Here is an 11490-nt window from a genome sequence, read left to right as displayed (position 1 = left end):
CTCTGATACCTCTGAAAGGGATTGACTCCACCCCATTGGCTAGTAATAAACCACAATACTGGACACAAGTGACTATGCGTGTTAATCCGGATCACCAGGAGGTTATTCGCTTTCTGGTGCTGTATAATCTACATGATGTTTTGGTGCTGGGATTGCCATGGCTGCAATCTCATAACCCAGTCCTCGACTGGAGAGCTATGTCTGTGTTAAGCTGGGGATGTAAAGGAACTCATGGGGACGTACCTTTGGTTTCCATTTCATCATCTATTCCCTCTGAGATTCCTGAATTCTTGTCTGACTTTCGTGACGTTTTTGAAGAACCCAAGGTTGGTTCACTACCTCCGCACCGGGAGTGCGATTGTGCCATAGACTTGATTCCGGGTAGTAAATACCCTAAGGGTCGTTTATTTAATCTGTCTGTGCCTGAACACGCTGCTATGCGAGAATATATAAAGGAGTCCTTGGAAAAGGGACATATTCGTCCTTCGTCATCTCCCTTAGGAGCCGGTTTTTTCTTTGTGTCTAAGAAAGACGGCTCTTTGAGGCCGTGTATTGATTATCGACTTTTGAATAAAATCACGGTTAAATATCAATATCCGTTACCACTGCTTACTGATTTGTTTGCTCGTATAAAGGGGGCCAAGTGGTTCTCTAAGATTGATCTCCGTGGGGCGTATAATTTGGTGCGAATCAAGCAGGGGGATGAGTGGAAAACCGCATTTAATACGCCCGAGGGCCATTTTGAGTATTTGGTGATGCCTTTTGGTCTTTCAAATGCCCCTTCAGTCTTCCAGTCCTTTATGCATGACATTTTCCGCGATTATTTGGATAAATTTATGATTGTGTATCTGGATGATATTCTGATTTTTTCGGATGACTGGGATTCTCATGTCCAGCAGGTCAGGAGGGTTTTTCAGGTTTTGCGGTCTAATTCCTTGTGTGTGAAGGGTTCTAAGTGTGTTTTTGGGGTTCAAAAGATTTCTTTTTTGGGATACATTTTTTCCCCCTCTTCCATCGAGATGGATCCTGTCAAGGTTCAGGCTATTGGTGATTGGACGCAACCCTCTTCTCTTAAGAGTCTTCAGAAATTTTTGGGCTTTGCTAACTTTTATCGTCGATTTATTGCTGGTTTTTCTGATGTTGTAAAACCATTGACTGATTTGACTAAGAAGGGTGCTGATGTTGCTGATTGGTCCCCTGATGCTGTGGAGGCCTTTCGGGAGCTCAAGCGCCGCTTTTCTTCCGCCCCAGTGTTGCGTCAGCCTGATGTTGCTCTTCCTTTTCAGGTTGAGGTCGACGCTTCTGAAATCGGAGCTGGGGCGGTGTTGTCGCAGAGAAGTTCCGACTGCTCCGTGATGAGACCTTGTGCCTTTTTTTCCCGTAAATTTTCGCCCGCCGAGCGGAATTATGATATTGGGAATCGGGAGCTTTTGGCCATGAAGTGGGCTTTTGAGGAGTGGCGTCACTGGCTTGAGGGGGCCAGACATCAGGTGGTGGTATTGACTGACCACAAAAATTTAATTTACCTTGAGTCTGCCAGGCGCCTGAATCCTAGACAGGCGCGCTGGTCGTTGTTTTTCTCTCGGTTTAATTTTGTGGTGTCGTACCTACCGGGTTCTAAGAATGTTAAGGCGGATGCCCTTTCTAGGAGTTTTGAGCCTGACTCCCCTGGTAATTCTGAGCCCACAGGTATCCTTAAAGATGGAGTGATATTGTCTGCCGTTTCTCCAGATCTGCGGCGGGCCTTGCAGGAGTTTCAGGCGGATAGACCTGATCGTTGCCCACCTGGTAGACTGTTTGTTCCTGATGATTGGACCAGTAGAGTCATCTCTGAGGTTCATTCTTCTGCGTTGGCAGGTCATCCTGGAATCTTTGGTACCAGGGATTTGGTGGCAAGGTCCTTCTGGTGGCCTTCCCTGTCACGAGATGTGCGAGGCTTTGTGCAGTCTTGTGACGTTTGTGCTCGGGCCAAGCCTTGTTGTTCTCGGGCTAGTGGATTGTTGTTGCCCTTGCCTATCCCGAAGAGGCCTTGGACGCACATCTCGATGGATTTTATTTCGGATCTGCCTGTTTCTCAGAAGATGTCTGTCATCTGGGTGGTGTGTGACCGTTTCTCTAAGATGGTCCATCTGGTTCCCTTGCCTAAGTTGCCTTCTTCTTCCGAGTTGGTTCCTCTGTTTTTTCAAAATGTTGTTCGTTTGCATGGTATTCCTGAGAATATCGTTTCTGACAGAGGGACCCAATTCGTGTCTAGATTTTGGCGGGCATTCTGTGCTAGGATGGGCATAGATTTGTCTTTTTCGTCTGCTTTCCATCCTCAGACTAATGGCCAGACCGAGCGGACTAATCAGACCTTGGAGACATATTTGAGGTGTTTTGTGTCTGCGGATCAGGATGATTGGGTTGCTTTTTTGCCTTTGGCGGAGTTCGCCCTCAATAATCGGGCCAGCTCTGCCACCTTGGTGTCCCCGTTTTTCTGTAATTTGGGGTTTCATCCTCGATTTTCCTCCGGTCAAGTGGAATCTTCGGATTGTCCTGGAGTGGATGCTGTGGTGGAGAGGTTGCATCAGATTTGGGGGCAGGTGGTGGACAATTTGAAGTTGTCCCAGGAGAAGACTCAGCTTTTTGCCAACCGCCGTCGTCGTGTTGGTCCTCGGCTTTGTGTTGGGGACTTGGTGTGGTTGTCTTCTCGTTTTGTCTCTATGAGGGTTTCTTCTCCTAAGTTTAAGCCTCGGTTCATTGGCCCGTACAAGATATTGGAGATTCTTAACCCTGTGTCCTTCCGTTTGGACCTCCCTGCATCCTTTTCGATTCATAATGTTTTTCATCGGTCATTGTTGCGCAGGTATGAGGTACCGGTTGTGCCTTCCGTTGAGCCTCCTGCTCCGGTGTTGGTTGAGGGTGAGTTGGAGTACGTTGTGGAAAAGATCTTAGACTCTCGTGTTTCCAGACGGAGACTCCAGTATCTGGTCAAATGGAAGGGATACGGTCAGGAGGATAATTCTTGGGTCACTGCCTCTGATGTTCATGCCTCCCATCTTGTCCGTGCCTTTCATAGGGCTCATCCTGATCGCCCTGGTGGTTCTGGTGAGGGTTCGGTGCCCCCTCCTTGAGGGGGGGGTACTGTTGTGAAATTGGATTCTGGGCTCCCCCGGTGGCCACTTGTGGAATTGAACTTGTGTGCATCATCCCCTCTGTTCACCTGCTCCTATCAGGATGTGGGAGTCGCTATATAACCTTGCTCCTCTGTCAGTTTCTTGCCGGTCAACAATGTAATCAGAAGCCTTCTGTGCTTGTTCCTGCTACTAGACAACTCCCAGCTAAGTTGGACTTTTGTCCTTGTGTGTTTTTGCATTTTGTTCCTGTTCACAGCTGCTGTTTCGTTACTGTGTCTGGAAAGCTCTTGTGATCGGAAATTGCCACTCTGGTGTTATGAGTTAATGCTAGAGTCTTAAAGGAATTTCTGGATGGTGTTTTGATAGGGTTTTCTGCTGACCATGAAAGTGTCCTTTCTGTCTTCCTGCTATCTAGAAAGCGGACCTCGATTTTGCTAAACCTATTTTCATACTACGTTTGTCATTTCATCTAAAATCACCGCCAATATATGTGGGGGCCTCTGTCTGCCTTTTGGGAAAATTTCTCTAGAGGTGAGCCAGGACTGTCTTTTCCTCTGCTAGGATTAGGTAGTTCTCCGGCTGGCGCTGGGCATCTAGGGTTAAAAAACGTAGGCATGCTACCCGGCCACTTCTAGTTGTGCGGCAGGTTTAGTTCATGGTCAGTATAGTTTCCATCTTCCAAGAGCTAGTTCTCATATATGCTGGGCTATGTTCTCTCGCCATTGAGAATCATGACACGGACCCACCAGAAACAATGGTGGTACCAGATCATCCGGCCCTGCAGCCTCAGCCAGCTCAGCAGATCCGATCTGAAGATGCCATGCCAACCGTTGAACCGGCAAATCCTCCCTCTGCTATCGGCGAATCTGTCGTACCCACTGTTGGTAGCAGCAGCCCTGAGATCTCTAGCCTGCCAGTGCTACCCAGACTCACTAGAAGTGTAGCCAGAAGACAGTGCACTACACCAGCGGTAGCAAGCATAGCGGGCCCTGTTAGGTCAATAGCGACTACTGCGCTGCGAAGGTCCACACGCAGCACTCAAAATCAAACTCCACTCCGCTACAAAACTTGGAGGTATTAATGAGGGCTGCTATTTAGTTGAAAATGTTTGTGTGCATATCTTCTGTTACAGGTTTTAAAAATGACTTACTACCAAAAAGGTAATTAATGAGGGAAGGCAAAAAGTGGCTTACAAAGAGAAGAAAAACCCCCATAAAATGGAATACTTTATTAAATGTTACACTAAAAAATGTATAACCCTTATCCAATAAATCAGTTTAATAGGGCAATAGACCCCAATATGTAAAAACACGCCTTATACCAAAAATATATATCCTAATACAAGTGATACAACAAAGGTGGTACTCAATATATACCTAAAGGGTGTCAGGATATATGTGCACTACTCCTAACACTAAGGCAGAAAATAAATATGCCACCCTATGGTAACTCCCTACCTGGATGCGGGGGTTGGCACCCTAAGAAAATACGAGAATAGTGCCCCCGCTCGTACGGTGGCTGTCCCTAGTCTCCTAAAGATACCCTAAAAAGGGAAAGAGTGGGAAACAGAAGGCCAGTGGGCTGTATTAACTTGTCCAAATGTGTAATACCAATAATGCAGTATATTAGGTACAAATACTACGGTGTGCTGTAAGATAGGGATAGAGGTACAAGTTGATTATCACTGATTTAAGGAAAGAAAAATATAAGACATATACAATATATCCAGTATGAATGGAAAACCAATACCATGAACTACATAACTGTCATAAAAGACAACAATAACACCAAGCCCCCACCAAATACACCTGGATATGGACAATTTAATGCTTAATCATCTCAATAGGAAATGCAGTAAATGATGAGGACACATATAAATAAAGATTGTAGTATACTCATCTCCTGCAATAAATAGCCCAGCCGAGCGTCCCTCCAGTGTAGTGGCTCATAAAGGTGAATCAGGGCAAACCAGCTCCGTAAAAACCTCTCGACGCGTTTCCCCCATAACCATGGGTTCATCAGGAGAGTTTAGGATATCAACATGGCAGAAAACGATATATGCAAATACAGATGAAGATAAGGCTGCAGCGACATACCAGATGCTTGTTGTTTAAATAGATGGTCTCCCAGCAAGGAAACAAGTATGTTTCCTGATTCCTGACAGAAAAACTGTGGCCGTATCTAGGTACAAGGTACAAGCTTAATAAATGTGAATAGAGCCATACAAACCGCCATCTTAATGAAGTATATAGCGGCCCCACACGGAAGTATATAATGAAAACTGCCTCCATCGGCCTCATCACACCGCTGGTGTCCGGTGTGAGCGCTAGAAACAGCGCATGCGCCGGCCTCATAGAGAAATAGAGTAAAAGCCCCTTACGGCGCCATGATGCTGGAGTACAGAGTAGCGCTGTATAGATGAAAGATAGCGCACACACCGGAGTGCACAAATAAGTGCGGTTTATCCAACAGCAAGTTTATCTTTACTTTGGGGGACAGATAATACCCCGGACATATGTATTAAGATGATGTCAATGCACAAATACTCATTATGATAAATATATCGGCATGAGGACAGAAGGGGCAAAATATATTGAGCATATTCATATATACGCATGTAGGTAAAACATGAAAGGTTTAATAATGAATGAATACCCTTATTGGTAATACATAAAGCAAGTACATAAACGGCAAAATAGGTAAGTTAATATGTTAGACAGACCACTACATAAAGACAAACGACATGGTGACGCTGCAAAACAAATTATAATATATAAAATGGATAAATACAAATAGATATTATACACCGAGAGAAATAACCCGGACAAGGCTAGCTAATATTCATATCTATATAGACCCATCAAAGGAAGCAGCAATAATTTTGCTGCTCATTTAATCCATATGGTGCAAGAGTGCGCAGCTTAAAAATCCATTGACACTCCTTTTGGAGGAGCAACTTATCAAGGTTACCACCCCTAGAGTTACGTCGCACAACCTCAAGTACACAGAAGGAAATCGCTTTATTGTCATTCGCATGAACACACCTAATATGTTTGGCTATTGGTGTGTCCCGCTGATGTTTTATGTCCCCCAGATGTTCACCTATACGCCTCCGTAACTCTCTCTTAGTCTTCCCAATATAACTGAGTGGACATAAACAGGTGGCCATGTATACCACTCCCTCAGATTTACAATTGGCAAAATCTCTCATGTAGTAGATCTTACTCGATGTGGTGCCCTTGAATGTTTTCTCCTTTCTCACCCATGGACAAAATTTACAACAGCCACATCTAAATGTACCACATGGTTTACGATCAAGCCACGTACCAGGTGCTGTGGGGCGTTCATAAAAACTATGGACCAAACGGTCCTTAATCGACCTGCCCTTCTTATATGTGATTCTTGGGGTAGAGGGAACAAAATCCTTAAGGTCAGGATCCGCCCTCAAAATCCCCCAATGTTTTTTCAGGATGTTTTGTACTGCACTAGATCTATCATCAAACATACCAATAATTCTCGGTATCTCCGGCACGTCCTCTTGGCGTGGTGGATGAAGCAAAACCTGCCGGCGACAGCCAGATGCATGTCTCAAAGCCCCATCCAGAACCTCCCCAGGGTAACCCCTCTGGCCAAATCTACACCTAAGATCATAAGCCTGCTCAAAAAAATCATGATTATTAGAGCAGTTTCTCCTGATGCGTAGAAATTGTCCTTTGGGGATCCCTTTACGCAGGGGGCGAGGATGGAAACTATCCCATCTAAGGAGACCATTAGTGGAAGTGGGTTTTCTAAAAGTCTTGGTGGTAAGCCCACCCCTCTGATCCTTACTTATATTAAGGTCAAGAAAGTTGATGGATTCTTCCTGAATCTCAGATGTGAACCTCATATTGATGTTATTCTTGTTAATACACAAAATGAACTGATTAAATTCAGTAATAGTGCCTGACCATAATACGAACACATCGTCGATAAATCTCGACCAAAATAAAATCTTAGGGAACCACCAAGCTCCTTCCACAAAAATAACGGTCTCCTCCCACCAGCCCAGGAAGAGGTTAGCATACGATGGGGCACAGGAACTCCCCATCGCCGTCCCCCTGAGCTGGTGGTAGGTCTTACCGAAGAAGAGAAAGCAATTATGGTTCAATATGAATGTCATTAATTCAACCACAAACTTGTTGTGCGGAATACATTGGGTGGCACGTGTATTGAGGAAAAACTCCATCCCCCTGATACCTGCCTCATGCGGAATGTTACTATACAACGCTTCCACATCAATGGACGCCAAGAAAGTGTTGGTATCAACGTCCAGATCCTCGAGTTTGGTAAGTAAGTCCAGGGTGTCCCTAAGGTATGAGGGCAGAGACACAACAAAAGGGCGGAGGATCTTATCAATATAGACCCCCACATTCTGGCCCACAGAATTAACCCCCGACACTATAGGGCGACCTTTAAGGGGCAGAAGTCCCTTATGAACCTTAGGTAGACAATAGAAGGCAGGTACCAGAGGGAAGGAGGGGGAGAGAAACTCAAATTCGTCTTTGGTAATCAATCTGAGATCAAGGCCCCTGGTCAGAAGGCACATTAACATATCTGTATACTGAGGAGTTGGATCCTTATTGAGAATTTCATATGTCTCTCTATCATCAAGTATCAACTTACACATCGACATATATTGGTCATGGTTCATTATGACTATGTTGCCCCCCTTATCGGAGGGCTTAATTATTATGTCTCTGTTTTTTTCTAATTCAGTTAGAGCCAACATTTCAGATCTAGTAAGATTAGACGATAGAGTATCCCTCCTCCCTTTGGGATCGATCCTCTGTAGGTCATCCTCCACCACTTTGAGAAAAATATCAATAGAGTCCAAACCCCCAGCCGGGGGTACCCTCGTACTCTTGCGTTTAAGTGGTGTAAAGGGACCTAAGCCATCATTGCGTTCATTATCCCTCAATAAGTCAGTCAGGATATCAACAGCTTCAAGATCATCGACCGAAATACCCAAATCTGCACACCTTTCTCTGTCCTTATCAAGATGGAACTTATGCCATTTAAGTTTGCGTGCGAACAAATTAATATCTTTAACCCAACCAAAAACATCGAACTTAGTTGTAGGGACAAAATTAAGACCCTTGTAAAGGACATTACATTCATCAAATGATAACTTATAACTACTCAGGTTAATGATTTGACTAGACCCCACATGTGCTAAGCCATTCTGTTTCTCAGTGGGTAGCCAAGTGGGGCCCTCTGCTCCAAAAAAGGAGAGGAGGACGGCAAGGAGAGTGTAGAGCCAGATGCTTGCATGGGGAGGGATGACTCGCCCAAACCAGTGTTGGAGCTGTTTGTTTGTATACCTCCTTGTACCTGTATGCCCATACTGGTTGGTATGCCTCCTTGTGCCTGCATACCCATACTGGTGATGCCCATAGGGGTATGTACATATGTGCCATGACCTTGCCATCTCTGTCTTTGTCTTTGTCCTCTACCTCGTGTCCTACCCCTTTGCCTCCACCTATTGCTCGAATTAGATCTCTCACTACCAGAGTTATCCGTTTCTGATGACGAGATATAAGTCTGATTATCACGATGGGGGTTCACGAAATTATAAGCCCTATTTTCTTTAAATTCCGTATAATCTCTTGTGAATTGGAAATGCTTCCTATCCTTAATATTTGCCTGAAATTTTTCCACAGAGGTCTGTAACAAAGATTCCCTCCTCGTAAATTCGGGGTCAGATCTAAATACTAACGCTTTTTCTATGAGTTCTCCTAATATCTTTCTAGTACGTTCAAAATTGATCTTCTCCTCCTCAATCAGAATTCTCATAAACCTACAAGAGGATTCAATGGACTCTCGTTGCCAGGCCTCCAACAATTGAGGATTGACCAACCTAGGAGACGGAAGAAGCCGAATCCTCAGACCACTAGGAACAATATTGTTTTTAAGATAATTTTCAAGGGCCTTAATTTCCCAAAATGATTTGATGTTATTTTTGTACCCCACAAAAAGTTCATTAAATAGATTTTTAATGGAAATTGAGCTACTGGCTCCTGCCCGACCACTGTCAGTAGAAAAGGCTAAATTCGCATCCTCTAACCATTGCCCAGTATTAATGGGTCCAGATAAAAAACTAGCCATGGAAAAAGAAAAACACAACAACAACAATAAATGACTTACTACCAAAAAGGTAATTAATGAGGGAAGGCAAAAAGTGGCTTACAAAGAGAAGAAAAACCCCCATAAAATGGAATACTTTATTAAATGTTACACTAAAAAATGTATAACCCTTATCCAATAAATCAGTTTAATAGGGCAATAGACCCCAATATGTAAAAACACGCCTTATACCAAAAATATATATCCTAATACAAGTGATACAACAAAGGTGGTACTCAATATATACCTAAAGGGTGTCAGGATATATGTGCACTACTCCTAACACTAAGGCAGAAAATAAATATGCCACCCTATGGTAACTCCCTACCTGGATGCGGGGGTTGGCACCCTAAGAAAATACGAGAATAGTGCCCCCGCTCGTACGGTGGCTGTCCCTAGTCTCCTAAAGATACCCTAAAAAGGGAAAGAGTGGGAAACAGAAGGCCAGTGGGCTGTATTAACTTGTCCAAATGTGTAATACCAATAATGCAGTATATTAGGTACAAATACTACGGTGTGCTGTAAGATAGGGATAGAGGTACAAGTTGATTATCACTGATTTAAGGAAAGAAAAATATAAGACATATACAATATATCCAGTATGAATGGAAAACCAATACCATGAACTACATAACTGTCATAAAAGACAACAATAACACCAAGCCCCCACCAAATACACCTGGATATGGACAATTTAATGCTTAATCATCTCAATAGGAAATGCAGTAAATGATGAGGACACATATAAATAAAGATTGTAGTATACTCATCTCCTGCAATAAATAGCCCAGCCGAGCGTCCCTCCAGTGTAGTGGCTCATAAAGGTGAATCAGGGCAAACCAGCTCCGTAAAAACCTCTCGACGCGTTTCCCCCATAACCATGGGTTCATCAGGAGAGTTTAGGATATCAACATGGCAGAAAACGATATATGCAAATACAGATGAAGATAAGGCTGCAGCGACATACCAGATGCTTGTTGTTTAAATAGATGGTCTCCCAGCAAGGAAACAAGTATGTTTCCTGATTCCTGACAGAAAAACTGTGGCCGTATCTAGGTACAAGGTACAAGCTTAATAAATGTGAATAGAGCCATACAAACCGCCATCTTAATGAAGTATATAGCGGCCCCACACGGAAGTATATAATGAAAACTGCCTCCATCGGCCTCATCACACCGCTGGTGTCCGGTGTGAGCGCTAGAAACAGCGCATGCGCCGGCCTCATAGAGAAATAGAGTAAAAGCCCCTTACGGCGCCATGATGCTGGAGTACAGAGTAGCGCTGTATAGATGAAAGATAGCGCACACACCGGAGTGCACAAATAAGTGCGGTTTATCCAACAGCAAGTTTATCTTTACTTTGGGGGACAGATAATACCCCGGACATATGTTTTAAGATGATGTCAATGCACAAATACTCATTATGATAAATATATCGGCATGAGGACAGAAGGGGCAAAATATATTGAGCATATTCATATATACGCATGTAGGTAAAACATGAAAGGTTTAATAATGAATGAATACCCTTATTGGTAATACATAAAGCAAGTACATAAACGGCAAAATAGGTAAGTTAATATGTTAGACAGACCACTACATAAAGACAAACGACATGGTGACGCTGCAAAACAAATTATAATATATAAAATGGATAAATACAAATAGATATTATACACCGAGAGAAATAACCCGGACAAGGCTAGCTAATATTCATATCTATATAGACCCATCAAAGGAAGCAGCAATAATTTTGCTGCTCATTTAATCCATATGGTGCAAGAGTGCGCAGCTTAAAAATCCATTGACACTCCTTTTGGAGGAGCAACTTATCAAGGTTACCACCCCTAGAGTTACGTCGCACAACCTCAAGTACACAGAAGGAAATCGCTTTATTGTCATTCGCATGAACACACCTAATATGTTTGGCTATTGGTGTGTCCCGCTGATGTTTTATGTCCCCCAGATGTTCACCTATACGCCTCCGTAACTCTCTCTTAGTCTTCCCAATATAACTGAGTGGACATAAACAGGTGGCCATGTATACCACTCCCTCAGATTTACAATTGGCAAAATCTCTCATGTAGTAGATCTTACTCGATGTGGTGCCCTTGAATGTTTTCTCCTTTCTCACCCATGGACAAAATTTACAACAGCCACATCTAAATGTACCACATGGTTTACGATCAAGCCACGTACCAGGTGCTGTGGGG

The sequence above is a fragment of the Ranitomeya variabilis genome, chromosome 3 (genome assembly GCF_051348905.1).
Source record: "Ranitomeya variabilis isolate aRanVar5 chromosome 3, aRanVar5.hap1, whole genome shotgun sequence".
NCBI classification, from domain to species: domain Eukaryota; kingdom Metazoa; phylum Chordata; class Amphibia; order Anura; family Dendrobatidae; genus Ranitomeya; species Ranitomeya variabilis.
Note: the sequence above shows the minus strand (reverse complement) of the source record.